General features: G+C 47.4%; 27 non-coding genes across 27 annotated transcripts; 8 read left to right on the forward strand and 19 right to left on the reverse strand.

Annotated features, from left to right (window-relative positions):
* Nucleotides 1-231: 231 nt before the first annotated feature.
* On the forward strand, nucleotides 232-344 carry LOC135019982 (U5 spliceosomal RNA). Its single transcript, XR_010217476.1, has one exon. It is a non-coding gene; the product is annotated as a U5 spliceosomal RNA (small nuclear RNA).
* A 4,822-nt stretch (nucleotides 345-5,166) lies between these two features.
* Nucleotides 5,167-5,330, reverse strand: LOC135019781 (U1 spliceosomal RNA). Its single transcript, XR_010217296.1, has one exon. It is a non-coding gene; the product is annotated as a U1 spliceosomal RNA (small nuclear RNA).
* Nucleotides 5,331-5,474: 144 nt separating this feature from the next.
* Nucleotides 5,475-5,590, forward strand: LOC135019957 (U5 spliceosomal RNA). Its single transcript, XR_010217451.1, has one exon. It is a non-coding gene; the product is annotated as a U5 spliceosomal RNA (small nuclear RNA).
* A 270-nt stretch (nucleotides 5,591-5,860) lies between these two features.
* Nucleotides 5,861-5,976, forward strand: LOC135019959 (U5 spliceosomal RNA). Its single transcript, XR_010217453.1, has one exon. It is a non-coding gene; the product is annotated as a U5 spliceosomal RNA (small nuclear RNA).
* Nucleotides 5,977-6,262: 286 nt separating this feature from the next.
* LOC135019922 (U5 spliceosomal RNA) lies at nucleotides 6,263-6,378 on the forward strand. The gene has a single exon (XR_010217415.1). It is a non-coding gene; the product is annotated as a U5 spliceosomal RNA (small nuclear RNA).
* Nucleotides 6,379-6,653: 275 nt separating this feature from the next.
* On the forward strand, nucleotides 6,654-6,769 carry LOC135019974 (U5 spliceosomal RNA). The gene has a single exon (XR_010217468.1). It is a non-coding gene; the product is annotated as a U5 spliceosomal RNA (small nuclear RNA).
* Nucleotides 6,770-13,361: 6,592 nt separating this feature from the next.
* Nucleotides 13,362-13,525, reverse strand: LOC135019678 (U1 spliceosomal RNA). The gene has a single exon (XR_010217200.1). It is a non-coding gene; the product is annotated as a U1 spliceosomal RNA (small nuclear RNA).
* A 671-nt stretch (nucleotides 13,526-14,196) lies between these two features.
* On the reverse strand, nucleotides 14,197-14,359 carry LOC135019889 (U1 spliceosomal RNA). The gene has a single exon (XR_010217388.1). It is a non-coding gene; the product is annotated as a U1 spliceosomal RNA (small nuclear RNA).
* Nucleotides 14,360-14,511: 152 nt separating this feature from the next.
* On the reverse strand, nucleotides 14,512-14,675 carry LOC135020010 (U1 spliceosomal RNA). The gene has a single exon (XR_010217503.1). It is a non-coding gene; the product is annotated as a U1 spliceosomal RNA (small nuclear RNA).
* A 671-nt stretch (nucleotides 14,676-15,346) lies between these two features.
* Nucleotides 15,347-15,509, reverse strand: LOC135019855 (U1 spliceosomal RNA). Its single transcript, XR_010217360.1, has one exon. It is a non-coding gene; the product is annotated as a U1 spliceosomal RNA (small nuclear RNA).
* Nucleotides 15,510-15,661: 152 nt separating this feature from the next.
* Nucleotides 15,662-15,825, reverse strand: LOC135019709 (U1 spliceosomal RNA). The gene has a single exon (XR_010217230.1). It is a non-coding gene; the product is annotated as a U1 spliceosomal RNA (small nuclear RNA).
* A 674-nt stretch (nucleotides 15,826-16,499) lies between these two features.
* LOC135019830 (U1 spliceosomal RNA) lies at nucleotides 16,500-16,662 on the reverse strand. Its single transcript, XR_010217338.1, has one exon. It is a non-coding gene; the product is annotated as a U1 spliceosomal RNA (small nuclear RNA).
* A 152-nt stretch (nucleotides 16,663-16,814) lies between these two features.
* LOC135019740 (U1 spliceosomal RNA) lies at nucleotides 16,815-16,978 on the reverse strand. Its single transcript, XR_010217260.1, has one exon. It is a non-coding gene; the product is annotated as a U1 spliceosomal RNA (small nuclear RNA).
* A 674-nt stretch (nucleotides 16,979-17,652) lies between these two features.
* Nucleotides 17,653-17,815, reverse strand: LOC135019780 (U1 spliceosomal RNA). Its single transcript, XR_010217295.1, has one exon. It is a non-coding gene; the product is annotated as a U1 spliceosomal RNA (small nuclear RNA).
* Nucleotides 17,816-17,964: 149 nt separating this feature from the next.
* LOC135019836 (U1 spliceosomal RNA) lies at nucleotides 17,965-18,129 on the reverse strand. Its single transcript, XR_010217344.1, has one exon. It is a non-coding gene; the product is annotated as a U1 spliceosomal RNA (small nuclear RNA).
* A 670-nt stretch (nucleotides 18,130-18,799) lies between these two features.
* Nucleotides 18,800-18,962, reverse strand: LOC135019807 (U1 spliceosomal RNA). Its single transcript, XR_010217320.1, has one exon. It is a non-coding gene; the product is annotated as a U1 spliceosomal RNA (small nuclear RNA).
* A 152-nt stretch (nucleotides 18,963-19,114) lies between these two features.
* Nucleotides 19,115-19,278, reverse strand: LOC135019719 (U1 spliceosomal RNA). The gene has a single exon (XR_010217239.1). It is a non-coding gene; the product is annotated as a U1 spliceosomal RNA (small nuclear RNA).
* A 972-nt stretch (nucleotides 19,279-20,250) lies between these two features.
* Nucleotides 20,251-20,414, reverse strand: LOC135019794 (U1 spliceosomal RNA). The gene has a single exon (XR_010217308.1). It is a non-coding gene; the product is annotated as a U1 spliceosomal RNA (small nuclear RNA).
* Nucleotides 20,415-21,088: 674 nt separating this feature from the next.
* On the reverse strand, nucleotides 21,089-21,251 carry LOC135019903 (U1 spliceosomal RNA). Its single transcript, XR_010217400.1, has one exon. It is a non-coding gene; the product is annotated as a U1 spliceosomal RNA (small nuclear RNA).
* A 152-nt stretch (nucleotides 21,252-21,403) lies between these two features.
* On the reverse strand, nucleotides 21,404-21,567 carry LOC135019698 (U1 spliceosomal RNA). Its single transcript, XR_010217219.1, has one exon. It is a non-coding gene; the product is annotated as a U1 spliceosomal RNA (small nuclear RNA).
* A 671-nt stretch (nucleotides 21,568-22,238) lies between these two features.
* Nucleotides 22,239-22,401, reverse strand: LOC135019762 (U1 spliceosomal RNA). The gene has a single exon (XR_010217281.1). It is a non-coding gene; the product is annotated as a U1 spliceosomal RNA (small nuclear RNA).
* A 152-nt stretch (nucleotides 22,402-22,553) lies between these two features.
* Nucleotides 22,554-22,717, reverse strand: LOC135019806 (U1 spliceosomal RNA). The gene has a single exon (XR_010217319.1). It is a non-coding gene; the product is annotated as a U1 spliceosomal RNA (small nuclear RNA).
* A 674-nt stretch (nucleotides 22,718-23,391) lies between these two features.
* LOC135019888 (U1 spliceosomal RNA) lies at nucleotides 23,392-23,554 on the reverse strand. The gene has a single exon (XR_010217387.1). It is a non-coding gene; the product is annotated as a U1 spliceosomal RNA (small nuclear RNA).
* Nucleotides 23,555-23,706: 152 nt separating this feature from the next.
* LOC135019694 (U1 spliceosomal RNA) lies at nucleotides 23,707-23,870 on the reverse strand. Its single transcript, XR_010217215.1, has one exon. It is a non-coding gene; the product is annotated as a U1 spliceosomal RNA (small nuclear RNA).
* A 144-nt stretch (nucleotides 23,871-24,014) lies between these two features.
* On the forward strand, nucleotides 24,015-24,130 carry LOC135019944 (U5 spliceosomal RNA). The gene has a single exon (XR_010217437.1). It is a non-coding gene; the product is annotated as a U5 spliceosomal RNA (small nuclear RNA).
* A 270-nt stretch (nucleotides 24,131-24,400) lies between these two features.
* LOC135019987 (U5 spliceosomal RNA) lies at nucleotides 24,401-24,517 on the forward strand. Its single transcript, XR_010217481.1, has one exon. It is a non-coding gene; the product is annotated as a U5 spliceosomal RNA (small nuclear RNA).
* Nucleotides 24,518-24,803: 286 nt separating this feature from the next.
* On the forward strand, nucleotides 24,804-24,916 carry LOC135019983 (U5 spliceosomal RNA). Its single transcript, XR_010217477.1, has one exon. It is a non-coding gene; the product is annotated as a U5 spliceosomal RNA (small nuclear RNA).
* The last annotated feature ends 2,765 nt before the right edge of the window (nucleotides 24,917-27,681 follow it).

The following is a 27,681-nucleotide window of genomic DNA, read 5'->3' on the forward strand; positions in this document are numbered from 1 at the left end:
GTTTATTTGCATAACAATGACAATAAATGTCTGTTTCTTTTCAAGCAGAACTTTCTTGACCATACTAATTGCTTGAAAGATCTGGGAGCACATGGAAAAGAGTACAAACCATGTTTATAGCAAGGGGAAGCCTGGTGAGAAATCTGCTTTCTTTCTTTCAAATTGGGTGCTCACTTTGAGCTGAATGAGGACTGCTGGCATGGCACTCAGGCGACAGGTGGAATCTTGGTCATGCTCTGGTTTCTCTTCAGAACGAACAAATCTTTCGCCTTTTACTAAAGATTTCCGTGGAGAGGAGCAAAACTGAGTTTTATCTCAATTTTTGCATGCCCCATATCATACCTCCCAACTGTCCCGATTTTCGCGGGACAGTCCCGTTTTTTGGGGACTGTCCCGCTGTCCCACCTGCGGGCCGCAGTGTCCCGCGGTGGGGAGGACAATTGGGAGGCTCTGTCTGTCGCTGCCCTGCTTAGCAGAGCAGCGGTGAATAGACGCTGTGCGCATGCGCACAGCGTCTATTCACTGAAGTCAGAGGGAGAGGTGGCATGCCAGCGGCTCACAGAGCGCTGGGCATGCCCGCTCAGTGCCGAAAACGGGGGCGTGACTCGCGATCGCGGGTCCTCCCGCGAAGCCACGCCCCATTTTACTTAGGCCACACCCTTTTTGGGAGCGCGCGCGACTTCGCCGCGCGTGTGTCCCTCTTTGCGAGCCGACAAAGTTGGGAGGTATGCCCATATTATTGGGGTTTCTTTTATCAGTTTAAAGACAGAACGAGTTTGCTTTCTTGTTAGCTTTAATGTAAGTTTATTTGCATAACAATGACAGTAAATGTTTGTTTCTTTTCAAACAGAACTTTCTTGACCATGCTACTTGCTTGAAAGATCTGGGAGCACATGGAAAACAGTACAAACCATGCAGTATCACAAGAGCCTTTATTTGATCTTTCATGAAGATAGAGCAGAATTGAGGACACGTCAACAATTTCTGCCGAAGGTGGTTCATCTTTCCACATGGTGCCTTTGGCCACTGACACCTTCGTTGAGTCAAAGTCTCTGGCTGTGGTCAGAACTTTGAAAATTTATGTCACCAGAACGGTTCAGATTAGGAAAACAGAGGCTCTGTTTGTCCTGTATGCTCCCAACAGGATTGGGTGTCCTGCTTCCATGTAGACCATTATGCGCTGGATCTGTGGTAAGATTCAGCATGCTCATTCCATGGCAGGATTGCCGTTACTGAATTAGGTGAAGACCCATTCTACTAGAAAGGTGGGTTCATCCTGGGCAGCTGGTCGGGGAGTCTCGGCATTGCAACTTTGCCGAGCAGCTATTTAGTAAACACTTTTGCTAAGTTTTACAAGTTTGATACCTTGGCCGATGATAACTTCAAGTTGGGTCATTCGGTGCTGCAGAGTCGTACGCACTCTTCCACCCGTTCAAGAGCTTTGGTATAACCCCATGGTTCTTAATGTGACCCCAGCATCCTCTAGGTCGTATGAGAAAATAGGATTTTAATACCTACCGGTAAATCCTTTTCTCTTAGTCTGTAGAGGATGCTGGGCACCCGTCCCAGTCCATACTGTGTCTGCAGTTATTACTTGTGGTTATACACATGTTGTGTTATGGTTCTGGTCAGCTTTTTGCTGCAATTGTTCATGCCGTTGGCTTGTGTTCTGTTGAATGCCACGTTCTGCGGCATGCTTAAGGTGTGAGCTGGTAAGATGCTCACCTTAGTTTAACAATAAATCCTTTCCTCGAAATGTCCGTCTCCATGGGCACAGTTCCTATAACTGGAGTCTGGAGGAGGGGCATAGAGGGAGGAGCCAGTTCACACCCTTTGATAGTCTTAAAGTGCCCATGTCTCTTGCGGATCCCGTCTATACCCCATGGTTCTTAATGTGACCCCAGCATCCTCTACGGACTAAGAGAAAAGGATGCCCTTGCGCACTATCCTGACTTCTCCTCCCGTCTGCTTACTTTGTGCCTTCCAACGCACAATGCAAACTACAGGTGGTGCTGCAGGGCCCACACCCTTTTACTTGCCTTACAGAACAGCTCTGGAGCTGTTACAGTGCCCAGCTGCTGCAAGAAATCAGCTTGAATGCTTCAGGGGATGGGGCATGGCCAACATGAGCCCCACACCAAAGGAGGGTGGGGGTGTTTAATGAGAACTAGGGGTCATCCAAGCACTGCAAAAGGCCGCCATGCCCTGCACGCCCCTTTTCTCTTTTCATATGCAGATGAGGGTTCCAGCCAACTTTGGCCCACTGCTTGAATAACATCACTGTATGCAAATCCGTCTGCTGCAGACCTTCCCCCAGGAAGGCTTGTACTAGATGTTGCATATGGTTTGATATTTGATGGTGCTTCAGTATTAGGCAGCCTTCCGCCCTCCCATGTTCATCTGAAAAGATGTGGTCTCCCTGCAGTTGTTGTCCCCAGACGAGAGTTCCCTTGTGCTTCCTCAGTTGAATCTCCTTAACTTGACGGGGGAGGGGCTGCCCGAGCAGCCACCCTCCCCAGCCCTATCCCAACTCATACTTATTTTGCATATGAGATCTCTTGATCATGAAGATTGTTATCACAGGGTGAGGTTCATCCATTATATTTTAAAATAGGAAGGTACAAATTACATATTTGAATTGCATTTATGTGCTGGATTCAAATGTCCCCCCCCCCCCCCTTCCTTTCTCAATTGTGCCCGTCAGCAGCTATTCTAAGGTTGCTGCCAATGGGTGTGACACATTAATTTCTTCTGTGGGGTACACTGGACTCCACAAGGATTCACATTGGGGTGTAGAGTAGGATCTTGATCTGAGGCACCAACCGGCTCAAAGCTTTTGACTGTTCCCAAGATGCTCAGTGCATTCTCCTCTATAACCCCGCTTCCATGAACAGGGAGCTCAGTTTGTAGTTGGTGCCTTCAGTAGCAGGCCACTTAACAGGGGCCTGCCTCAGGCAGCCTATTCTTAGCTATAAATTTTGACAAGAAAAGAAGAACTTGTTTTATGAGAATCTACAAGGGCTGCAGCAGGCTAGGTCTAATAGACATCTTTACTGCAGCTTCATCACTCCCAGCGGCGCTGTATACTCCCGTGCCCTGGTTGCTGGGTCACTGCAGCGGAGGGTCCGGTTTCATCCTAAGGTCAGTCACACACACACCACCCTTCCGGATCACGAGGCCGCTGATGAAGGGGAGCGTGGCCGTAGGGGGTGGACCGTGTGCGCACTGGCGTGGACACTGATTACTGGGCAGCCGCTCCACTAGCCACCAGGTACAGTTAAGGAGCACAGGTCTGGGGGTTTTTCTCCTATATTAACCCAATTTTGTACTGCCCGCAGCGCATTGTGATAGGTAATAGGGCCTGATTCAGGTTGGATTGCAATCACAATAAGCGATCCAACTGCAAAAATTGCTAAGAGCATACGCATGTGCCTGCATTTTCTGCGGCATCCCGCAGAGAATGCGATCGCCTCTGCCTGTCAATCGGGGCGGGGGGGGGATAGGTGGGTCAGCAACACTCCATTTCCAAGTCAGGGATGGAGCGGTGCGGGGGCAAGGCTTCAAAATGGGGTCTGCAACGGAGGAGACACAGGGGGCGTGGTCACAGCGGCTGTATGACATCACATTCAGCCGCTGTGATCACAAAAATGGTGGCGGCTTCCTGCGCGCACATACAGTCTGCACCAGCAGGAGGCTACACCATTTTTTATGATCACGCTGAACTGCAGTGCGACTGCAATTACAGCATGGTCAAGAAGGGAGGCGTCATGCTGGGTGGCCATGCCCTTTCACTGTGCAGGAGCCAGCACTGCTCACACACTAGTCCCCGGGTGCAGCCCCCAACCCCCGGGACACCCGGAGCAACAAAATGTAGATTCAGGCCACCAGGCCACGCCCCTACCTATGAAACCATGCCTCCTTTTTACCATTGCGCTGCTTATCTGCGCGCACTGCATTACAATCTCCCTCGCCACCTCTCTGGGTGTCACCAGTGATAGTGACACCTCTGCCATGCTTGTAGCAGCTGGTCCTAAGATCTACGCCTCAAGCCCTGAGTGTTTGCCCTTGTGACTTGTTGATCATCATAGCGAAGCAGATGCTTACAGAAAACTGCAGGGGCTTAGATTGAAAATAAAAAAATTGATGGGTATAAGGTAGAGAGGAGCGGGTTCGGTTCTCCGAGAACCGAATTCCCCACGAACTCCACGTTGTTTACACTGGTCCGAGGCAGGCTCGGTTGTTCCCGCCTGACTCGGAAAACCTGAACAAGGGAAAATGTCATCATCCCGCTGTCGGATTCTCGCGAGATTCGGATTCCATATAAAGAGCTGCTTGTTGCCGCCATTTTTACTCGTGCTTTGAAGAGAGAGCGGAACGGACGTGGCTATGTTCTCTCAGTGGAAATCTCAATATCAGTGCTCAGTATCAGTGGTTACTTATTGCTGCTCAGTAATACTAGTAGTGTGTCTCTCCTGCTCAGTGTCAGTTCTCAGTAGTATCCTCATCAGTGCTCAGTATCACTGCTCATTGTCTTGTGCTGCATTGTGGTGCTCAGCATACTACAGTACATTACTAATAGTCCAGTGCTGCATCTTGCTGCTCAGTGTCAGTTCTAGTATCCTCATCAGTGCTCACTATCACTGTTCATTGCATTTTGGTTTTCTGTATACTACAGTAACATAGTAATATAGTAACATATAGTAACATAGTTTTTGAGGTTGAATAGAGGCAAATTGCCCATCGTGTTCAACCTGTTTTAAGTTGTGATGATTCTACATACTTGCTGAATAATGTTTTATGACTAGTTAGCTACTATAACTCATGTTACCCCCGGATTAACCATGTTGATATTTTAAGTATTATAACCTTAGATAGCTTTTTCATTCAGAAATGTATCCATTCCTTTTTTAAATCCAATTACAGAGTCCGCCATTACCACCTTCCCTGGCAGGGAATTCCACATCCTGATTGCCCTAACAGTGAAGATCATAGTATCTCACCTGGCAGGTAAGTAGGAGTTGGGCTAGAGCTGTGGAGGATTGCTGCTCGGGCACCCCCTGTCAAGTGAAGGAGATCCAACTGAGGCAGCACAAGGGAACTCTCGAAAGAAGAACAAGGCTAGAGGAAGATCTGAGACAAAGAAATCTGACTTTTACCAGAGCTGACCAGAGGAAAGCACAAACACAGTCCCCCACTACCACAAATAATGCAGTCGAGTTTCCCACATTTGGGGAAATCACAGGGGTCAGCATACCCAGAATGCAATGAATGAACCTCACCCTGGGAGAACAATCTTCATGACCATGGTATCTCCTATGCAAAATAAGTATGATTTGGGATAGGGCTGGGGAGGGCCGCTGCTCAGGCACATCTCTGTCAAGTAAAGGAGATTCAACTGAGGCAGCACAAGGGAACTCTCATCTGGGGACAACAACTGCAGGGAGAACACATATTTTCAGATGAAAATCTTGGTCATGCTCTGGTTTCTCTTCAGAACGAACAAATCTTTCGCCTTTTACTAAAGATTTCCGTGGAGAGGAGCAAAACTGAGTTTTACCTCAATTTTTGCATGCCCCATCTTTTTGGATTTTCTTTTATCGGTTTAAAGATAGAATGAGTGTGCTTTAATGAAAGCTCATTTGCATAGAAATTACAGTAAATGTTTGTTTCTTTTCAAACAGAACTTTCTTGACCATGCTACTTGCTTGAAAGATCTGGGAGCACATGGAATACAGTACAAACCATGCTTATAGCAAGGAGAAGCCAGGTGAGAAATCTGCTTTCTTTCAAATTGGGCGCTCACTTTGATCTGAATGAGGACTGCTGGCATGGCACTCAGGCGACAGGTGGAATCTTGGTCATGCTCTGGTTTCTCTTCAGAATGAACAAATCTTTCGCCTTTTATTAAAGATTTCCGTGGAGAGGAGCAAAACTGAGTTTTATCTCAATTTTTGCATGCCCCATATTATTGGGGTTTCTTTTATCAGTTTAAAGACAGAACGAGTGTGCTTTCTTGTTGGCTTTAATGTAAGTTTATTTGTATAACAATGATAGTAAATGTCTGTTTCTTTTCAAACAGAACTTTCTTGACCATGCTACTTGCTTGAAAGATCTGGGAGCACATGGAAAAGAGTACAAACCATGCTTATAGCAAGGGGAAGCCTGGTGAGAAATCTGCTTTCTTTCTTTCAAATTGGGTGCTCACTTTGAGCTGAATGAGGACTGCTGGCATGGCACTCAGGCGACAGGTGGAATCTTGGTCATGCTCTGGTTTCTCTTCAGAACGAACAAATCTTTCGCCTTTTACTAAAGATTTCCGTGGAGAGGAGCAAAACTGAGTTTTATCTCAAATTTTGCATGCCCCATCTTATTGGGGTTTTATTTTATCTGTTTAAAGATAGAACGAGTGTGCTTTAATGTAAGCTCATTTGCATAGAAATGACAGTAAATGTTTGTTTCTTTTCAAACAGAACTTTCTTGACTATACTAATTGCTTGAAAGATCTGGGAACACATGGAAAAGAGTACAAACCATGTTTATAGCTAGGGGAAGCCTGGTGAGAAATCTGCTTTCTTTCTTTCAAATTGGGTGCTCACTTTGAGCTCAATGAGAACTGCTGGCATGGCACTCAGGCGACAGGTGGAATCTTGGTCATGCTCTGGTTTCTCTTCAGAACTAACAAATATTTCGCCTTTTATTAAAGATTTCCGTGGAGAGGAGCAAAACTGAGTTTTATCTCAATTTTTGCATGCCCCATATTATTGGGGTTTCTTTTATCAGTTTAAAGACAGAACGAGTGTGCTTTCTTGTTAGCTTTAATGTAAGTTGCCATAGATGCAGTGAAACACATGTGTAGGGCACGGCGTGTCCGCGTGTATTTGACTCATGTGAAATGTTATAAAACAAAAATATATGATTATGATGTTAGCTGTTAGTCTCCACTAATAGGGAATAGAAGCTGAGCTATAAGAAAGGAATACACTAGATATGATGTCACTTAGCAATTACAATGTCTAAAGTGCATACAGATAGCTACTAATAACTCTTGATAAGAAAGTATATCAGTGTGGGTATATTTATATGATGGGATATTGGGACTAGTGAATATATATCACTCCTGCTGTCCAGATTGGCAATAACCAGACAATTATGATAAGAGTAGAGATGTCACATGGGCTGCTATAGATATTAATTTAATGCTGTATGTGTCATTTGTTACAAATGGATACATTTTCTATGAGTCAGCCTAGCAGCTGCATGTTCTAACAGAACACTATCCTCACACAGAATCTGCTAACCTTGAGATAACTAAATGACAGTGTGTAACAGTCTCTTTACTATAAGACTGTTACAAAGTAATATATATATTTGAAGTCAGTCTAGCAGCTGTGTGTTCCAGCAGTTTATAAGACAAAGAAAATCTCCTATTGTGGAATCTAGACACATGGGACTGCTGGCCTGTGTCATACTATTTCTATGTAATACCAGTAACATGTATATAACTGTTACATAATTGTTACAAATGGATAAATCTTTGAGTCAGCCTAGCAGCTGCATGTCCTAACAGGACACCATAAATCCTTTACAGTGTAACAAATTGATTGGTAACACTTAAAGGCTGGAGAGCAGTTATATGCCTTACTAGCATACTCAATATACCACATTATTACACCAGTTACCACGATTATTGACAGCGCATTTGATATATTATATTACCCTCACACTGAGTCTGTTTACCTTTAGATAACTAAGTGACCGAATATGTAACAGTTTCTCTATCATAAGACTGTTACAAAGTGAGATAGATATATTTGGAAGTCAGTCAAACAGCTGTGTGTTTCAGCGGTTTATAAGAAAATTCCTCATTGTGGAATCTGGACCACTAAGGGTTATTATATATATAGCACATGGAATTGCCACATCTCCCTATATGATAATTTCATTACACTGTAACATAATAAGAATTAACTCTTTAACAGTGTAAATAGAGAGTAATGAATCTCTGACACATGGAATATATTATTTCTTAGATGAATTGGATAAACCATTATGACAGACACTTTGCTTCTTAATAAGAATTGAGGTGGCTATACCTCTAAGGAAAGCATTATTGCCTACGCCTAGATCAGATTAAATAAGATCTGGCTGAATATATGAAGGAAGGTTGCTATTTATATGAGAATTGGAATTGCTATATTCCTTAAGGCAACCCCACCGATTGATATATGTTGTCAATTAAGTATATCTGAACGGCTATATCTGGACCAGATTTAATAAGATCTGGCTGATTATATGAAGGAGGGCTGCTATTTATATTGGAATTGCCATATTCCTTAAGGCAACCGCACCTGTTGGTATATCTCGCCAATTAACTATATCTAAACAGCTAAATTAAAGCTATTCATCATTTTTTTAGTTTGGATATTAATAAATATGATCTTTCCATGATCCATAGAGATTTCCCTATCAAGTGATTCCTTATCCGATATAGAAAGCTATCCCCCTGTGGTATTGAATTTAGGAATATAGTCTTAGGGGACACAGAGAAATAAGTGATCCCCATCTACCTAAGCACCCCACAAATTGGAGGTTAGCTTACCGGTTATACTCAATCACCCCCACAAATTCGCCAATGGGGATGGCTTCCCGGGAGGTAACCCCTATTGAGTGAAGGGAGTATATAGGATACGACCCAGTGGTACCTGACGACATAGATACTAACAGCTATTTAATAACATTACGCTAGAAAGTGATTATTAGCAACATATATATCTATATAAACAACCCCGCCAGGGTTGTGCCTTCAAAAATAATCACACACGGACACGCTTTTTAAACCTTTTTTTCACATCTCTTTATTCTTCTTATGCACATGTATGTTAGTTCTGTGATTTTAACATTTATGTTTCACTGCAGTTTGGGATAATAATATTAATATTTATCCAATTTTAATACATACTTAATAAAGGTTATATTTTATGATTCATTCATTCTGTCCAGTGCGTCAACAGTGCAGATTTCTTCTTGTTTTTTCTCCCAAATTCTATAACAATGACAGTAAATGTTGTTTCTTTTCAAACAGAACTTTCTTGACCATGCTACTTGCTTGAAAGATCTGGGAGCACATGGAAAACAGTACAAACCATGCAGTATCACAAGAGCCTTTATTTGATCTTTCATGAAGATAGAGCAGAATTGAGGACACGTCAACAATTTCTGCCGAAGGTGGTTCATCTTGGTGCCTTTGGCCACTGACACCTTCGTTGAGTCAAAGTCTCTGGCTGTGGTCAGAACTTTGAAAATTTATGTCACCAGAACGGTTCAGATTAGGAAAACAGAGGCTCTGTTTGTCCTGTATGCTCCCAACAGGATTGGGTGTCCTGCTTCCATGTAGACCATTATGCGCTGGATCTGTGGTAAGATTCAGCATGCTCATTCCATGGCAGGATTGCCATTACTGAATTAGGTGAAGACCCATTCTACTAGAAAGGTGGGTTCATCCTGGGCAGCTGGTCGGGGAGTCTCGGCATTGCAACTTTGCCGAGCAGCTATTTAGTAAACACTTTTGCTAAGTTTTACAAGTTTGATACCTTGGCTGATGATAACCTCAAGTTGGGTCATTCGGTGCTGCAGAGTCGTACGCACTCTCCCACCCGTTCAAGAGCTTTGGTATAACCCCATGGTTCTTAATGTGACCCCAGCATCCTCTAGGTCGTATGAGAAAATAGGATTTTAATACCTACTGGTAAATCCTTTTCTCTTAGTCCGTAGAGGATGCTGGGCACCCGTCCCAGTCCATACTGTGTCTGCAGTTATTACTTGTGGTTATACACATGTTATGTTATGGTTCTGGTCAGCTTTTTGCTGCAATTGTTCATGCCGTTGGCTTGTGTTCTGTTGAATGCCACGTTCTGCGGCATGCTTAAGGTGTGAGCTGGTAAGATGCTCACCTTAGTTTAACAATAAATCCTTTCCTCGAAATGTCCGTCTCCCTGGGCACAGTTCCTATAACTGGAGTCTGGAGGAGGGGCATAGAGGGAGGAGCCAGTTCACACCCTTTGAAAGTCTTAAAGTGCCCATGTCTCTTGCGGATCCCGTCTATACCCCATGGTTCTTAATGTGACCCCAGCATCCTCTACGGACTAAGAGAAAAGGATGCCCTTGCGCACTATCCTGACTTCTCCTCCCGTCTGCTTACTTTGTGCCTTCCAACGCACAATGCGAACTACAGGTGGTGCTGCAGGGCCCACACCCTTTTACTTGCCTTACAGAACAGCTCTGGAGCTGTTACAGTGCCCAGCTGCTGCAAGAAATCAGCTTGAATGCTTCAGGGGATGGGGCATGGCCAACATGAGCCCCACACCAAAGGAGGGTGGGGGTGTTTAATGCGAACTAGGGGTCATCCAAGCACCGCAAAAGGCCGCCATGCCCTGCATGCCCCTTTTCTCTTTTCATATGCAGATGAGGGTTCCAGCCAACTTTGGCCCACATCTTGGATGACATCACCGTATGCAAATCCGTCTTCTGCAGACCTTCCCCCAGGAATGCTTGTACTAGTTGTTGCATATGGTTTGATATTTGATGGTGCTTCAATATTAGGCAGCCTTCCACCCTCCCATGTTCATCTGAACAGATGTGGTCTCCCTGCAGTTGGTGTCCCCAGACGAGAGTTCCCTTGTGCGTCCTCAGTTGAATCTCCTTAACTTGACGGGGGAGGGGCTGCCCGAGCAGCCACCCTCCCCAGCCCTATCCCAACTCATACTTATTTTGCATATGAGATATCTTGATCATGAAGATTGTTCTCACAGGGTGAGGTTCATCCATTATATTTTAAAATAGGAAGGTACAAATTACATATTTGAATTGCATCTATGTGCTGGATTCAATTGTGCCCGTCAGCAGCTATTCTAAGGTTGCTGCCAATGGGTGTGACACATTAATTTCTTCTGTGGGGTACACTGGACTCCACAAGGATTCACATTGGGGTGTAGAGTAGGATCTTGATCTGAGGCACCAACCGGCTCAAAGCTTTTGACTGTTCCCAAGATGCTCAGCGCATCCTCCTCTATAACCCCGCTTCCATGAACAGAGAGCTCAGTTTGTAGTTGGTGCCTTCAGTAGCAGGCCACTTAACAGGGGCCTGCCTCAGGCAGCCTATTCTTAGCTATTAATTTTGACAAGAAAAGAAGAACTTGTTTTATGAGAATCTACAAGGGCTGCAGCAGGCTAGGTCTAATAGACATCTTTACTGCAGCTTCATCACTCCCAGCGGCGCTGTATACTCCCGTGCCCTGGTTGCTGGGTCACTGCAGCGGAGGCTCCAGTTTCTTCCTAAGGTCAGTCACACACACACCGCCCTTCCGGATCACGAGGCCGCTGATGAAGGGGAGCGTGGCCGTAGGGGGTGGACCGTGTGCGCACTGGCGTGGACACTGATTACTGGGCAGCCGCTCCACTAGCCACCAGGTACAGTTAAGGAGCACAGGTCTGGGAGTTTTACTCCTATATTAACCCAATTTTGTACTGCCCGCAGCGCATTGTGATAGGTAATAGGGCCTGATTCAGGTTGGAATGCAATCACAATAAGCGATCCAACTGCAAAATTTGCTAACAGCATACGCATGTGCCTGCATTTTCTGCGGCACCCCGCAGAGAATGCGATCGCCTCTGCCTGTCAATCGGGGCGGGGGGGGGAGAGGGGGGTCAGCAACACTCCATTTCCAAGTCAGGGATGGAGCGGTGCGGGGGCAAGGCTTCAAAATGGGGTCTGCAACGGAGGAGACACAGGGGGCGTGGTCACAGCGGCTGTATGACATCACATTCAGCCGCTGTGATCACAAAAATGGTGGCGGCTTCCTGCGCGCACATACAGTCTGCACCAGCAGGAGGCTACACCATTTTTTATGATCACGCTGAACTGCAGTGCGACTGCAATTACAGCATGGTCAAGAATGGAGGCGTCATGCTGGGTGGCCATGCCCTGTCACTGTGCAGGAGCCAGCACCGCACACACACTAGTCCCCGGGTGCAGCCCCCAACCCCCGGGACACCCGGAGCAACAAAATGTAGATTCAGGCCACCAGGCCACGCCCCTACCTATGAAACCATGCCTCCTTTTTACCATTGCACTGCTTATCTGCGCGCACTGCATTACAATCTCCCTCGCCACCTCTCTGGGTGTCACCAGTGATAGTGACACCTCTGCCATGCTTGTAGCAGCTGGTCCTAAGATCTACGCCTCAAGCCCTGAGTGTTTGCCCTTGTGACTTGTTGATCATCATAGCGAAGCAGATGCTTACAGAAAACTGCAGGGGCTTAGATTGAAAATAAAAAAATTGATGGGTATAAGGTAGAGAGGAGCGGGTTCGGTTCTCCGAGAACCGAATTCCCGACGAACTCCACGTGGTTTACACTGGTCCGAGGCAGGCTCGGTTGTTCCCGCCTGACTCGGAAAACCTGAACAAGGGAAAATGTCATCATCCCGCTGTCGGATTCTCGCGAGATTCGGATTCCATATAAAGAGCTGCGCGTTGCCGCCATTTTTACTCGTGCATTGAAGAGAGAGCGGAGAGGACGTGGCTATGTTCTCTCAGTGGAAATCTCAATATCAGTGCTCAGTATCAGTGGTTACTTATTGCTGCTCAGTAATACTAGTAGTGTGTCTCTCCTGCTCAGTGTCAGTTCTCAGTAGTATCCTCATCAGTGCTCAGTATCACTGCTCATTGTCTTGTGCTGCATTGTGGTGCTCAGCATACTACAGTACATTACTAATAGTCCAGTGCTGCATCTTGCTGCTCAGTGTCAGTTCTAGTATCCTCATCAGTGCTCACTATCACTGCTCATTACATTGTGGTGTTCTGTATACTACAGTAACATAGTAATATAGTAACATATAGTAACATAGTTTTTGAGGTTGAATAGAGGCAAATTGCCCATCGTGTTCAACCTGTTTTAAGTTGTGATGATTCTACATACTTGCTGAATAATGTTTTATGACTAGTTAGCTACTATAACTCATGTTACCCCCGGATTAACCATGTTGATATTTTAAGTATTATAACCTTGGATAGCTTTTTCATTCAGAAATGTATCCATTCCTTTTTTAAATCCAATTACAGAGTCCGCCATTACCACCTTCCCTGGCAGGGAATTCCACATCCTGATTGCCCTAACAGTGAAGATCATAGTATCTCACCTGGCAGGTAAGTAGGAGTTGGGCTAGAGCTGTGGAGGATTGCTGCTCGGGCACCCCCTGTCAAGTGAAGGAGATCCAACTGAGGCAGCACAAGGGAACTCTCGAAAGAAGAACAAGGCTAGAGGAAGATCTGAGACAAAGAAATCTGACTTTTACCAGAGCTGACCAGAGGAAAGCACAAACGCAGTCCCCCACTACTACAAATAATGCAGTCGAGTTTCCCACATTTGGGGAAATCACAGGGGTCAGCATACCCAGAGTGCAATGAATGAACCTCACCCTGGGAGAACAATCTTCATGACCATGGTATCTCCTATGCAAAATAAGTATGATTTGGGATAGGGCTGGGGAGGGCCGCTGCTCAGGCACATCTCTGTCAAGTAAAGGAGATTCAACTGAGGCAACACAAGGGAACTCTCATCTGGGGACAACAACTGCAGGGAGAACACATATTTTCAGATGAACATGGGAGGGCAGAAGGCTGCCTAATACTGAAGCACCCCCAAACAACAAATCAAATGCAACTACTAGTGCAAGCATTCCTGGGGGAAGGCCTGCAGCAGATGGATTTGCATATGGTGATGTCATCCAAGCAGTGGGTCAAAGTTGGCTTCAACCCTCGTCTGCATATGAAAATAAAAAAGGGGTGTGCAGGGCATGGCGGCCTTTTGCGGCGCTTGGATGACCCCTAGTTCGCATTAAACACCTCCACCTTCCTTCGGTGTGGGGCTCATGTTGGCTATGCCCCAGCCCCTGAAGCATTCAAGCTGATTTCTTGCAGCAGCTGGGCACTGTAACAGCTCCAGAGCTGCTCTGTAAAGCAAGTAAAAGGGTGTGGGCCCTGCAGCACTACCTGTAGTTTGCATTGTGCGTTGGAAGGCACAAAGTAAGCAGACGGGAGAAGTCAGGATAGTGCACAAGGGCATAGAAGGGAGCGGCTCAAGAAAAGAGAAGTGGAAACAGACAGCAAACTAGGCTGGAGAGAGACCTGAGACAAAGAGATCTGAATTATACGAGAGCCGACCAGAGGAAACACAAATTATGTAATCAAGTGTCCCACATTTGGGGAAATCGTAGGAGCAGCACACCCAGAGTGCATTGGGTGAGCCTTGCCCTGGGAGAAGCACCTTCCTGATCATAGTATCTCACCTGGCAGGTAAGTAGGAGTTGGGCTAGAGCTGGGGAGGGTCGCTGTTCGGGCACCCCCCTGTCAAGTGAAGGAGATCCAACTGAGGCAGCACAAGGAAACTCTCGAAAAAAGAACAAGGCTAGAGGAAGATCTGAGACAAAGAAATCTGACTTTTACCAGAGCTGACCAGAGGAAAGCACAAACACAGTCCCCCACTACCACAAATAATGCAGTCGAGTTTCCCACATTTGGGGAAATCACAGGAGTCAGCATACCCAGAATGCAATGAATGAACTTCACCCTGGGAGAACAATCTTCATGACAATTGTATCTCCTATGCAAAATAAGTATGATTTGGGATAGGGCTGGGGAGGGCCGCTGCTCAGGCACATCTCTGTCAAGTAAAGGAGATTCAACTGAGGCAGCACAAGGGAACTCTCATCTGGGGACAACAACTGCAGGGAGAACACATATTTTCAGATGAACATGGGAGAGCAGAAGGCTGCCTAATACTGAAGCACCCCCAAACAACAAACCAAATGCAACAACTAGTACAAGCATTCCTGGGAAAAGGTCTGCAGAAGACGGATTTGCATACGGTGATGTCATCCAAGCAGTGGGCCAAAGTTGGCTGGAACCCTCATCTGCATATGAAAAGAGAAAAGGGGTATGCAGGGCATGGCGGCCTTTTGCGGCGCTTGGATGACCCTTAGTTAGCATTAAACACCTCCACCCTCCGTCGGTGTGGGGCTCATGTTGGCTATGCCCCAGCCCCTGAAGCATTCAAGCTGATTTCTTGCAGCAGCTGGGCACTGTAACAGCTCCAGAGCTGCTCTGTAAGGCAAGTAAAAGGGTGTTGGCCCTGCAGCACTACCTGTAGTTTGCATTGTGCGTTGGAAGGCACAAAGTAAGCAGACAGGTGAAGTCAGGAGAGTGCACAAGGGCATAGAAGGCAGCGGCTCAAGAAAAGAGAAGTGGAAACAGACAGCAAACTAGGCTGGAGAGAGACCTGAGACAAAGAGATCTGAATTATACGAGAGCCGACCAGGGGAAACACAAATTATGCAGTCAAGTTTCCCACATTTGGGGAAATCACAGGAGCAGCACACCCAGAGTGCAATGGGTGAGCCTTGCCCTGGGAGAAGCACCTTCATGATCATAGTATCTCACCTGGCAGGTATGTAGGAGTTGGGCTAGAGCTGGGGAGGGTCGCTGCTCGGGTACCCCCCTGTCAAGTGAAGGAGATCAAACTGAGGCAGCACAATGGAACTCTCGAAAGAAGAACAAGGCTAGAGGAAGATCTGAGACAAAGAAATCTGACTTTTACCAGAGCTGACCAGAGGAAAACACAAACACAGTCCCCCACTACCACAAATAATGCAGTTGAGTTTCCCACATTTGGGGAAATCACAGGGGTCAGCATACCCAGAATGCAATGAATGAACCTCACCCTGAGAGAACAATCTTTATGACCATGGTATCTCCTATGCAAAATAAGTATGATTTGGGATAGGGCTGGGGAGGGCCGCTGCTCAGGCACATCTCTGTAAAGTAAAGGAGATTCAACTGAGGCAGCACAAGGGAACTCTCATCTGGGGACAACAACTGCAGGGAGAACACATATTTTCAGATGAACATGGGAGAGCAGAAGGCTGCCTAATACTGAAGCACCCCCAAACAACAAACCAAATGCAACAACTAGTGCAAGCATTCCTGGGGGAAGGCCTGCAGCAGATAGATTTGCATATGGTGATGTCATCCAAGCAGTGGGTCAAAGTTGGCTTCAACCCTCGTCTGCATATGAAAAGAGAAAAGGGGCGTGCAGGGCATGGTGGCCTTTTGCGGCACTTGGCTGACCCCTAGTTTGCATTAAACACCTCCACCCTCCTTCGGTGTGGGGCTCATGTTGGCTATGCCCCAGCCCCTGAAGCATTCAAGCTGATTTCTTGCAGCAGCTGGGCACTGTAACAGCTCCAGAGCTGCTCTGTAAGGCAAGTAAAAGGGTGTGGGCCCTGCAGCACTACCTGTAGTTCGCATTGTGCGTTGGAAGGCACAAAGTAAGCAGAAAGGAGGAGAAGTCAGGATAGTGCGCAAGGGCATAGAAGGGAGCGGCTCAAGAAAAGAGAAGTGGAAACAGACAGCAAACTAGGCTGGAGAGAGACCTGAGACAAAGATATCTGAATTATACGAGACCTGACCAGGGGAAACACAAATTATGCAGTCAAGTTTCCCACATTTGGGGAAATCGCAGGAGCAGCACACCCAGAGTGCAATGGGTGAGCCTTGCCCTTGGAGAAGCACCTTCATGATCATAGTATCTCACCTGGCAGGTAAGTAGGAGTTGGGCTAGAGCTGGGGAGGGTCGCTGCTCGGGCACCCCCCTGTCAAGTGAAGGAGATCCAACTGAGGCAGCACAAAGGAACTCTCGAAAGAAGAACAAGGCTAGAGGAAGATCTGAGACAAAGAAATCTGACTTTAACCAGAGCTGACCAGAGGAAAGCACAAACACAGTCCACCACTACCACAAATAATGCAGTCGAGTTTCCCACATTTGGGGAAATCACAGGGTTCAGCATACCCAGAGTGCAATGAATGAACCGCACCCTGGGAGAACAATCTTCATAACAATGGTATCTCCTATGCAAAATAAGTATGATTTGGGATATGGCTGCGGAGGGCCGCTGCTCAGGCACATCTCTGTCAAGTAAAGGAGATTCAACTGAGGCAGCACAAGGGAACTCTCATCTGGGGACAACAACTGCAGGGAGAACACATATTTTCAGATGAACATGGGAGGGCAGAAGGCTGCCTAATACTGAAGCACCCCCAAACAACAAACCAAATGCAACAACTAGTGCAAGCATTCCTGGGGGAAGGCCTGCAGCAGATAGATTTGCATATGGTGATGTCATCCAAGCAGTGGGTCAAAGTTGGCTTCAACCCTCGTCTGCATATGAAAAGAGAAAAGGGGCGTGCAGGGCATGGTGGCCTTTTGCAGCACTTGGCTGACCCCTAGTTTGCATTAAACACCTCCACCCTCCTTCGGTGTGGGGCTCATGTTGGCTATGCCCCAGCCCCTGAAGCATTCAAGCTGATTTCTTGCAGCAGCTGGGCACTGTAACAGCTCGAGAGCTGCTCTGTAAGGCAAGTAAAAGGGTGTGGGCCCTGCAGCACTACCTGTAGTTCGCATTGTGCGTTGGAAGGCACAAAGTAAGCAGAAAGGAGGAGAAGTCAGGATAGTGCGCAAGGGCATAGAAGGGAGCGGCTCAAGAAAAGAGAAGTGGAAACAGACAGCAAACTAGGCAGGAGAGAGACCTGAGACAAAGAGATCTGAATTATACGAGACCTGACCAGGGGAAACACAAATTATGCAGTCAAGTTTCCCACATTTGGGGAAATCGCAGGGGCAGCACACCCAGAGTGCAATGGGTGAGCCTTGCCCTGGGAGAAGCACCTTCATGATCATAGTATCTCACCTGGCAGGTAAGTAGGAGTTGGGCTAGAGCTGGGGAGGGTCGCTGCTCGGGCACCCCCCTGTCAAGTGAAGGAGATCCAACTGAGGCAGCACAAGGAAACTCTCGAAAGAAGAACAAGGCTAGAGGAAGATCTGAAACAAAGAAATCTGACTTTTACCAGAGATCAGAGGAAAACACAAACACAGTCCCCCACTGCCAACAAATAAAGCAGTCACGTTTCCCACATTTGGGGAAATCACAGGGGTCAGCATACCCAGAATGCAATGAATGAACCTCACCCTGGGAGAGTAATCTTCATGACCATGGTATCTCCTATGCAAAATAAGTATGATTTGGGATAGGGCTGGGGAGGGCCGCTGCTCATGCACATCTCTGTCAAGTAAAGGAGATTCAACTGAGGCAGCACAAGGGAACTCTCATCTGGGGACAACAACTGCAGGGAGAACACATATTTTCAGATGAACATGGGAGGGCAGAAGGCTGCCTAATACTGAAGCACCCCCAAACAACAAACCAAATGCAACAACTAGTGCAAGCATTCCTGGGGGAAGTTCTGCAGAAGACGGATTTGCATACGGTGATGTCATCCAAGCAGTGGGTCAAAGTTGGCTTCAACCCTCATCTGCATATGAAAAGAGAAAAGGGGCGTGCAGGGCATGGCGGCCTTTTGCGGTGCTTGGATGACCCCTAGTTCGCATTAAACACCCCACCCTCCTTTGGTGTGGGGCTCATGTTGGCCATGCCCCATCCCCTGAAGCATTCAAGCTGATTTATTGCAGCAGCTGGGCACTGTAACAGCTCCAGAGCAGCTCTGAACGGCAAGTAAAAGGGTGTGGGCCCTGCAGCACTACCTGTAGTTTGCATTGTGCATTGGAAGGCACAAAGTAAGCAGACGGGAGAAGTCAGGATAGTGCGCAAGGGCATAGAAGGGAGCGGCTCAAGAAAAGAGAAGTTGAAACAGACAGCAAACTAGGCTGGAGAGAGACCTGAGACAAAGAGATCTGAATTATACGAGAGCCGACCAGGGGAAACACAAATTATGCAGTCAAGTTTCACACATTTGGGGAAATCGCAGGAGCAGCACACCCAGAGTGCAATGGGTGAGCCTTGCCCTGGGAGAAGCACCTACATGATCATAGTATCTCACCTGCCAGGTAAGTAGAAGTTGGGCTAGAGCTGGGGAGGGTCGCTGCTCGGGTACCCCCCTGTCAAGTGAAGGAGATCCAACTGAGGCAGCACAAGGGAACTCTCGAAAGAAGAACAAGGCTAAAGGAAGATCTGAGACAAAGAAATCTGACTTTTACCAGAGCTGACCAGAGGAAAGCACAAACACAGTCCCCCACTACCACAAATAAAGCAGTCGAGTTTCCCACATTTGGGGAAATCACAGGGGTCAGCATACCCAGAATGCAATGAATGAACCTCACCGTGGGAGAACAATCTTCATGACCATGGTATCTCCTATGCAAAATAAGTATGATTTGGGATAGGGCTGGGGAGGGCCGCTGCTCAGGCACATCTCTGTCAAGTAAAGGAGATTCAACTGAGGCAGCACAAGGGAACTCTCATCTGGGGACAACAACTGCAGGGAGAACACATATTTTCAGATGAACATGGGAGGGCAGAAGGCTGCCTAATACTGAAGCACCCCCAAACAACAAACCAAATGCATCAACTAGTGCAAGCATTCCTGGGGGAAGGCCTGCAGCAGATGGATTTGCATACGGTGATGTCATCCAAGCAGTGGGTCAAAGTTGGCTTCAACCCTCGTCTGCATATGAAAAGAGAAAAGGGGCGTGCAGGGCATGGCGGCCTTTTGCGGCGCTTGGATGACCCCTAGTTCGCATTAAACACCTCCACCCTCCTTCGGTGTGGGGCTCATGTTGGCTATGCCCCAGCCCCTGAAGCATTCAAGCTGATTTCTTGCAGCAGCTGGGCACTGTAACAGCTCCAGAGCTGCTCTGTACGGCAAGTAAAAGGGTGTGGGCCCTGCAGCACTACCTGTAGTTTGCATTGTGCATTGGAAGGCACAAAGTAAGCAGACAGGAGGAGAAGTCAGGATAGTGCACAAGGGTATAAAAGGGAGGGGCTCATGAAAAAAGAAGTGGAAACAGACAGCAAACTAGGCTGGAGAGAGACCTGAGACAAAGAGATCTGAATTATACGAGAGCCGACCAGGGGAAACACAAATTATGCAGTCAAGCTTCCCACATTTGGGGAAATCAGAGTGCAATGGGTGAGCCTTGCCCTGGGAGAAGCACCTTCATGATCATAGTATCTCACCTGGCAGGTAAGTAGGAGTTGGGCTAGACCTGGGGAGGGTCGCTGCTCGGGCACCCCCCTGTCAAGTGAAAGAGATCCAACTGAGGCAGCACAAGGAAACTCTCGAAAGAAGAACAAGGCTAGAGGAAGATATGAGACAAATAAATCTGACTTTTACCAGAGCTGACCAGAGGAAAGCACAAACACAGTCCCCCACTACCACAAATAATGCAGTCGAGTTTCCCACATTTGGGGAAATCACAGGGGTCAGCATACCCAGAATGCAATGAATGAACCTCACCCTGGGAGAACAATCTTCATGACCATGGTATCTCCTATGCAAAATAAGTATGATTTGGGATAGGGCTGGGGAGGGCCGCTGCTCAGGCACATCTCTGTCAAGTAAAGGAGATTCAACTGAGGCAGCACAAGGGAACTCTCATCTGGGGACAACAACTGCAGGGAGAACACATATTTTCAGATGAACATGGGAGGGCAGAAGGCTGCCTAATACTGAAGCACCCCCAAACAACAAACCAAATGCAACAACTAGTGCAAGCATTCCTGGGGGAAGGCCTGCAGCAGATGGATTTGCATACGGTGATGTCATCCAAGCAGTGGGTCAAAGTTGGCTTCAACCCTCGTCTGCATATGAAAAGAGAAAAGGGGCGTGCAGGGCATGGCGGCCTTTTGCGGTGCTTGGATGACCCCTAGTTCACATTAAACACCTCCACCCTCCTTCGGTGTGGGGCTCATGTTGGCTGTGCCCCAGCCCCTGAAGCATTCAAGCTGATTTCTTGCAGTAGCTGGGCACTGTAACAGCTCCAGAGCTGCTCTGTACGGCAAGTAAAAGGGTGTGGGCCCTACAGCACTACCTGTAGTTTGCATTGTGCATTGGAAGGCACAAAGTAAGCAGACAGGAGGAGAAGTCAGGATAGTGCACAAGGGTATAAAAGGGAGGGGCTCATGAAAAAAGAAGTGGAAACAGACAGCAAACTAGGCTGGAGAGAGACCTGAGACAAAGAGATCTGAATTATACGAGAGCCGACCAGGGGAAACACAAATTATGCAGTTAAGCTTCCCACATTTGGGGAAATCGCAGGGGCACCACACCCAGAGTGCAATGGGTGAGCCTTGCCCTGGGAGAAGATCCTTCATGATCATAGTATCTCACCTGGCAAGTAAGTAGGAGTTGGGCTAGAGCTGGGGAGGGTCGCTGCTCGGGCACCCCCCTGTCAAGTTAAAGAGATCCAACTGAGGCAGCACAAGGGAACTCTCGAAAGAAGAACAAGGCTAGAGGAAGATCTGAGACAAAGAAATCTGACTTTTACCAGAGCTGTCCAGAGGAAAGCACAAACACAGTCCCCCACTACCACAAATAATGCAGTCGAGTTTCCCACATTTGGGGAAATCACAGGGGTCAGCATACCCAGAATGCAATGAATGAACCTCACCCTGGGAGAACAATCTTCATGACCATGGTATCGCCTATGCAAAATAAGTATGATTTGGGATAGGGTTGGGGAGGGCCGCTGCTCAGGCACATCTCTGTCAAGTAAAGGAGATTCAACTGAGGCAGCACAAGGGAACTCTCATCTGGGGACAACAACTGCAGGGAGAACACATATTTTCAGATAAACATGGGAGGGCAGAAGGCTGCCTAATACTGAAGCACCCCCAAACAACAAACCAAATGCAACAACTAGTACAAGCATTCCTGGGGGAAGGCCTGCAGCAGATGGATTTGCATATAGTGATGTCATCCAAGCAGTGGGTCAAAGTTGGCTTCAACCCTCGTCTGCATATGAAAAGAGAAAAGGGGCGTGCAGGGCATGGCGGCCTTTTGCGGCGCTTGGATGACCCCTAGTTCGCATTAAACACCTCCACCCTCCTTCGGTGTGGGGCTCATGTTGGCTATGCCCCAGCCCCTGAAGCATTCAAGCTGATTTCTTGCAGCAGCTGGGCACTGTAACAGCTCCAGAGCTGCTCTGAACGGCAAGTAAAAGGGTGTGGGCCCTGCAGCACTACCTGTAGTTTGCATTATGCATTGGAAGGCACAAAGTAAGCAGACGGGAGAAGTCAGGATAGTGCGCAAGGGCATAGAAGGGAGCGGCTCAAGAAAAGAGAAGTTGAAACAGACAGCAAACTAGGCTGGAGAGAGACCTGAGACAAAGAGATCTGAATTATACGAGAGCCGACCAGGGGAAACACAAATTATGCAGTCAAGTTTCCCACATTTGGGGAAATCGCAGGAGCAGCACACCCAGAGTGCAATGGGTGAGCCTTGCCCTGGGAGAAGCACCTACATGATCATAGTATCTCACCTGCCAGGTAAGTAGAAGTTGGGCTAGAGCTGGGGAGGGTCGCTGCTCGGGTACCCCCCTGTCAAGTGAAGGAGATTCAACTGAGGCAGCACAAGGGAACTCTCGAAAGAAGAACAAGGCTAGAGGAAGATCTGAGACAAATAAATCTGACTTTTACCAGAGCTGACCAGAGGAAAGCACAAACACAGTCCCCCACTACCACAAATAATGCAGTCGAGTTTCCCACATTTGGGGAAATCACAGGGGTCAGCATACCCAGAATGCAATGAATGAACCTCACCCTGGGAGAACAATCTTCATGACCATGGTATCTCCTATGCAAAATAAGTATGATTTGGGATAGGGCTGGGGAGGGCCGCTGCTCAGGCACATCTCTGTCAAGTAAAGGAGATTCAACTGAGGCAGCACAAGGGAACTCTCATCTGGGGACAACAACTGCAGGGAGAACACATATTTTCAGATGAACATGGGAGGGCAGAAGGCTGCCTAATAATGAAGCACCCCCAAACAACAAACCAAATGCAACAACTAGTGCAAGCATTCCTGGGGGAAGGCCTGCAGCAGATGGATTTGCATACGGTGATGTCATCCAAGCAGTGGGTCAAAGTTGGCTTCAACCCTCGTCTGCATATGAAAAGAGAAAAGGGGCGTGCAGGGCATAGCGGCCTTTTGCGGCGCTTGGATGACCCCTAGTTCGCATTAAACACCTCCACCCTCCTTCGGTGTGGGGCTCATGTTGGCTATGCCCCAGCCCCTGAAGCATTCAAGCTGATTTCTTGCAGCAGCTGGGCACTGTAACAGCTCCAGAGCTGCTCTGTACGGCAAGTAAAAGGGTGTGGGCCCTGCAGCACTACCTGTAGTTTGCATTGTGCATTGGAAGGCACAAAATAAGCAGACAAGAGGAGAAGTCAGGATAGTGCACAAGGGTATAAAAGGGAGGGGCTCATGAAAAAAGAAGTGGAAACAGACAGCAAACTAGGCTGGAGAGAGACCTGAGACAAAGAGATCTGAATTATACGAGAGCCGACCAGGGGAAACACAAATTATGCAGTCAAGCTTCCCACATTTGGGGAAATCTCAGGGGCACCACACCCAGAGTGCAATGGGTGAGCCTTGCCCTGGGAGAAGCACCTTCATGATCATAGTATCTCACCTGGCAGGTAAGTAGGAGTTGGGCTAGAGCTGGGGAGGGTCGCTACTCGGGCACCCCCCTGTCAAGTGAAAGAGATCCAACTTAGGCAGCACAAGGGAACTCTCGAAAGAAGAACAAGGCTAGAGGAAGATCTGAGACAAATAAATCTGACTTTTACCAGAGCTGACTAGAGGAAAGCACAAACACAGTCCCCCACTACCACAAATAATGCAGTCGAGTTTCCCACATTTGGGGAAATCACAGGGGTCAGCATACCCAGAATGCAATGAATGAACCTCACCCTGGGAGAACAATCTTCATGACCATGGTATCGCCTATGCAAAATAAGTATGATTTGGGATAGGGCTGGGGAGGGCCGCTGCTCAGGCACATCTCTGTCAAGTAAAGGAGATTCAGCTGAGGCAGCACAAGGGAACTCTCATCTGGGGACAACAACTGCAGGGAGAACACATATTTTCAGATAAAAATCTTGGTCATGCTCTGGTTTCTCTTCAGAACGAACAAATCTTTCGCCTCTTACTAAAGATTTCCGTGGAGAGGAGCAAAACCGAGTTTTATCTCAATTTTTGCATGCCCCATCTTTTTGGGGTTTCTTTTACCGGTTTAAAGATAGAATGAGTGTGCTTTAATGTAAGCTCATTTGCATAGAAATGACAGTAAATGTTTATTTATGTTCAAACAGAACTTTCTTGACCATGCTACTTGCTTTAAAGATCTGGGAGCACATGGAATACAGTACAAACCATGCTTATAGCAAGGAGAAGCCAGGTGAGAAATCTGCTTTCTTTCAAATTGGGCGCTCACTTTGATCTGAATGAGGACTGCTGGCACAGCACTCAGGCGACAGGTGGAATCTTGGTCATGCTCTGGTTTCTCTTCAGAATGAACAAATCTTTCGCCTTTTATTAAAGATTATCCGTGGAGAGGAGCAAAACTGAGTTTTATCTCAATTTTTGCATGCCCCATATTATTGGGGTTTCTTTTATCAGTTTAAAGACAGAACGAGTGTGCTTTCTTGTTAGCTTTAATGTAAGTTTATTTGCATAACAATGACAATAAATGTCTGTTTCTTTTCAAGCAGAACTTTCTTGACCATACTAATTGCTTGAAAGATCTGGGAGCACATGGAAAAGAGTACAAACCATGTTTATAGCAAGGGGAAGCCTGGTGAGAAATCTGCTTTCTTTCTTTCAAATTGGGTGCTCACTTTGAGCTGAATGAGGACTGCTGGCATGGCACTCAGGCGACAGGTGGAATCTTGGTCATGCTCTGGTTTCTCTTCAGAACGAACAAATCTTTCGCCTTTTACTAAAGATTTCCGTGGAGAGGAGCAAAACTGAGTTTTATCTCAATTTTTGCATGCCCCATATCATACCTCCCAACTGTCCCGATTTTCGCGGGACAGTCCCGTTTTTTGGGGACTGTCCCGCTGTCCCACCTGCGGGCCGCAGTGTCCCGCGGTGGGGAGGACAGTTGGGAGGCTCTGTCTGTCGCTGCCCTGCTTAGCAGAGCAGCGGTGAATAGTCGCTGTGCGCACAGCGTCTATTCACTGAAGTCAGAGGGAGAGGTGGCATGCCAGCGGCTCACAGAGCGCTGGGCATGCCCCCTCAGTGCCGAAAACGGGGGCGTGACTCGCGATCGCGGGTCCTCCCGCGAAGCCATGCCCCTTTTTACTTAGGCCACGCCCTTTTTGGGAGCGCGTGCGACTTCGCCGCGCGTGTGTCCCTCTTTGCGAGCCGACAAAGTTGGGAGGTATGCCCATATTATTGGGGTTTCTTTTATCAGTTTAAAGACAGAACGAGTGTGCTTTCTGGTTAGCTTTAATGTAAGTTTATTTGCATAACAATGACAGTAAATGTTTGTTTCTTTTCAAACAGAACTTTCTTGACCATGCTACTTGCTTGAAAGATCTGGGAGCACATGGAAAACAGTACAAACCATGCAGTATCACAAGAGCCTTTATTTGATCTTTCATGAAGATAGAGCAGAATTGAGGACACGTCAACAATTTCTGCCGAAGGTGGTTCATCTTTCCACATGGTGCCTTTGGCCACTGACACCTTCGTTGAGTCAAAGTCTCTGGCTGTGGTCAGAACTTTGAAAATTTATGTCACCAGAACGGTTCAGATTAGGAAAACAGAGGCTCTGTTTGTCCTGTATGCTCCCAACAGGATTGGGTGTCCTGCTTCCATGTAGACCATTATGCGCTGGATCTGTGGTAAGATTCAGCATGCTCATTCCATGGCAGGATTGCCGTTACTGAATTAGGTGAAGACCCATTCTACTAGAAAGGTGGGTTCATCCTGGGCAGCTGGTCGGGGAGTCTCGGCATTGCAACTTTGCCGAGCAGCTATTTAGTAAACACTTTTGCTAAGTTTTACAAGTTTGATACCTTGGCCGATGATAACTTCAAGTTGGGTCATTCGGTGCTGCAGAGTCGTACGCACTCTTCCACCCGTTCAAGAGCTTTGGTATAACCCCATGGTTCTTAATGTGACCCCAGCATCCTCTAGGTCGTATGAGAAAATAGGATTTTAATACCTACCGGTAAATCCTTTTCTCTTAGTCTGTAGAGGATGCTGGGCACCCGTCCCAGTCCATACTGTGTCTGCAGTTATTACTTGTGGTTATACACATGTTGTGTTATGGTTCTGGTCAGCTTTTTGCTGCAATTGTTCATGCCGTTGGCTTGTGTTCTGTTGAATGCCACGTTCTGCGGCATGCTTAAGGTGTGAGCTGGTAAGATGCTCACCTTAGTTTAACAATAAATCCTTTCCTCGAAATGTCCGTCTCCATGGGCACAGTTCCTATAACTGGAGTCTGGAGGAGGGGCATAGAGGGAGGAGCCAGTTCACACCCTTTGATAGTCTTAAAGTGCCCATGTCTCTTGCGGATCCCGTCTATACCCCATGGTTCTTAATGTGACCCCAGCATCCTCTACGGACTAAGAGAAAAGGATGCCCTTGCGCACTATCCTGACTTCTCCTCCCGTCTGCTTACTTTGTGCCTTCCAACGCACAATGCAAACTACAGGTGGTGCTGCAGGGCCCACACCCTTTTACTTGCCTTACAGAACAGCTCTGGAGCTGTTACAGTGCCCAGCTGCTGCAAGAAATCAGCTTGAATGCTTCAGGGGATGGGGCATGGCCAACATGAGCCCCACACCAAAGGAGGGTGGGGGTGTTTAATGAGAACTAGGGGTCATCCAAGCACTGCAAAAGGCCGCCATGCCCTGCACGCCCCTTTTCTCTTTTCATATGCAGATGAGGGTTCCAGCCAACTTTGGCCCACTGCTTGAATAACATCACTGTATGCAAATCCGTCTGCTGCAGACCTTCCCCCAGGAAGGCTTGTACTAGATGTTGCATATGGTTTGATATTTGATGGTGCTTCAGTATTAGGCAGCCTTCCGCCCTCCCATGTTCATCTGAAAAGATGTGGTCTCCCTGCAGTTGTTGTCCCCAGACGAGAGTTCCCTTGTGCTTCCTCAGTTGAATCTCCTTAACTTGACGGGGGAGGGGCTGCCCGAGCAGCCACCCTCCCCAGCCCTATCCCAACTCATACTTATTTTGCATATGAGATCTCTTGATCATGAAGATTGTTATCACAGGGTGAGGTTCATCCATTATATTTTAAAATAGGAAGGTACAAATTACATATTTGAATTGCATTTATGTGCTGGATTCAAATGTCCCCCCCCCCCTTCCTTTCTCAATTGTGCCCGTCAGCAGCTATTCTAAGGTTGCTGCCAATGGGTGTGACACATTAATTTCTTCTGTGGGGTACACTGGACTCCACAAGGATTCACATTGGGGTGTAGAGTAGGATCTTGATCTGAGGCACCAACCGGCTCAAAGCTTTTGACTGTTCCCAAGATGCTCAGTGCATTCTCCTCTATAACCCCGCTTCCATGAACAGGGAGCTCAGTTTGTAGTTGGTGCCTTCAGTAGCAGGCCACTTAACAGGGGCCTGCCTCAGGCAGCCTATTCTTAGCTATAAATTTTGACAAGAAAAGAAGAACTTGTTTTATGAGAATCTACAAGGGCTGCAGCAGGCTAGGTCTAATAGACATCTTTACTGCAGCTTCATCACTCCCAGCGGCGCTGTATACTCCCGTGCCCTGGTTGCTGGGTCACTGCAGC

Source organism: Pseudophryne corroboree, unplaced genomic scaffold (genome assembly GCF_028390025.1).
Source record: "Pseudophryne corroboree isolate aPseCor3 unplaced genomic scaffold, aPseCor3.hap2 scaffold_337, whole genome shotgun sequence".
Taxonomy (NCBI): domain Eukaryota; kingdom Metazoa; phylum Chordata; class Amphibia; order Anura; family Myobatrachidae; genus Pseudophryne; species Pseudophryne corroboree.